The sequence below is a fragment of the Dipodomys spectabilis genome, unplaced genomic scaffold, assembly GCF_019054845.1.
Source record: "Dipodomys spectabilis isolate Male_0828 unplaced genomic scaffold, ASM1905484v1 ptg000029l, whole genome shotgun sequence".
In the NCBI taxonomy this organism is placed as follows: Eukaryota; Metazoa; Chordata; class Mammalia; order Rodentia; family Heteromyidae; genus Dipodomys; species Dipodomys spectabilis.
The window spans coordinates 1173213-1175345 of NW_024870706.1; positions in this window are offsets into that span (position 1 = coordinate 1173213).

Genomic DNA, 2133 nt, shown 5'->3' on the forward strand with positions numbered 1-2133 from the left:
GAGGCATTAGTTTTCACTTGGATGAGCTGAGCTAGAACTGGGGGCAGTCCTGAGTCATAGTCACAGTAAACTCTCAAGCCAGATCAAGTGGTTTCTCCCTAAGTCCTTCTTGGGCTGAGGGGTTTGGACCATGGCAGTAAGTTCCAAGGAACCTGTCCCTCGATCTCAACATGGGGCAACAGGATCAAGGGAATGACACTAGGGATGCTGCTTTGTAGTCAGCCCATGATTGCAGACCTTCATCTCCAAGCCCTCGGACTCCTGGGATAGTGACTGCTACAGGCTGGAGACAGTTGGCTGTGGATATCTGAGCATACAAACTTTCTTGAGCCCATCTCAACACCTGCCTAAGGTCTGACTGATAAATTTGCACTCTTGTGATACTCCCATGAGTGGGTATTATCTTGCAGCTCCTGCCCCTCCTGGCCCAGAACCGTGGTCTGAGACAGTGATTTACTACTCTGATCCACATTGCACCCATGACAGATACCATTCTGATGATCTTCATGCCCCAAGGCTCGATACTTCTCTGGTACTGTGGCCTGCTCTGTAGGCAATGGCCTCCAAACAGGCTGTTATCAAGACTTGTAGGACACCTAGACATTAGGAGACCCTCAGTGGCCCACTGGAAAGTACTGTGCCTAGAGCCACAGAGTAAGGTCCAAGCAGGCAAGGTGTTTGCCATGGGGCTAAAACTCTGGGCCTGGGCGCTGTCTCCCATCCCCCAGCTCTTCACCATACTACTTGAGCCACAGAGCAACTTCAGGTTTTCTGTAGGGTCCTTGGAGATCAGAGTCTCCTAGACTTTCCTGCCTGGGCTGGCTTTGAAATGTGATCCTCACATCTCTGCCTCCTAAGGAGCTAGAAGGACAGGCGTGAGCCACCTGTGCCTGGATGATCTGGTCTTACACCACAGTGGACTAGGAGCTCCTGAAATCTTTCCTTTAATTTTCCTGTGCTAGTGTTGGGGCTTGAACTCACGGTCTGAGCTCTGGTCTCTAAACTTTTTCCTTCAAGTTTACCACTTTAACACTTGGGCCACAGCTCCATTTCTGGATTTTGGTAGTTAATCCGGCAAGAAGAGTCTCATTAACTTTCCTCTACTGAGCTGGCTTGACCCTCGATCTCTATCTCAGTCTCCTGAGTAGCTAGGATTTACAAGAGTTGAGCCACTGGTGGCATTGGGCTAGAAGCTTTTCTAAAGCAAGAGGTTTTCCCTGCATTTGCCCTGACTCCTCCATGCAAAGGAGGCCGGAGGGTCAGGAGCTGTGAAAACAGGTTTCCAGCCACAGGAAATGGCTTTGGGTCCCTGGCAAAAAGCCAAGCTAATCTTCCCCCTGGGTGCCATTCTGGGACCTCATCCTCTGCTCTTTGACTCAAGTCAACTTTGACCCAGCCTTGAATTTCCTGCCAGACTTTTCTGAAGCCATAGAACCTTCATACCACACACACCACCTGCTCTACCGCACACCTCAGTACCTTTGCCCATGCTATACCTTCTGCCTGAGGCTCTCTGCCTTGTACCCACATATTAGAACTATTGTGGAATTTTATCACTGGGTATATCACTTCCTGGAACAAGTCTTTCCTTCCCTTTTCCATGTTTTTTTTAATATTGAGTTACTAGATATGGAACTTGTGCAGGCTGACTGGCAAATGCTCTATATTGATGTGTGTGTGTGTGTGTGTGTGTGTGTGTGTGTGTGTGTGTGTGTGTGTCAATCCTGGGGTTTGAATTCAGGGCCTGGATGCTATCCTATCCCTGAGGTTTTGTGCTCCAGGCTAGCACTGTACTACTTGAACCACAGTTCTACTTCTGGCTTTTTGGGTGTTTAATTGGAGAAAAGTGTCTTATATTGACTTTCCTGCTTGCAATTGGGATCCTTAGATCACTTCCTCCTGAGTAGGTAACAGGGGTGAGCCACCAGCACCTGCCCTCCACACTACCTCTTACCTATAACCTCAGCCCTCCTCTGAGTCACAGAAGAATATGTCTCCTCAGGTTCAATTTTTTTTTTGCCATTCTTGATGCTTAAACTCAAAGCTCATACTTGGCAGAGTCTCTAAACACGTGAAGACTGTGACAAATGCTTCCATTTAATTATGTATCATGTTTCAACACTTAATAAAATG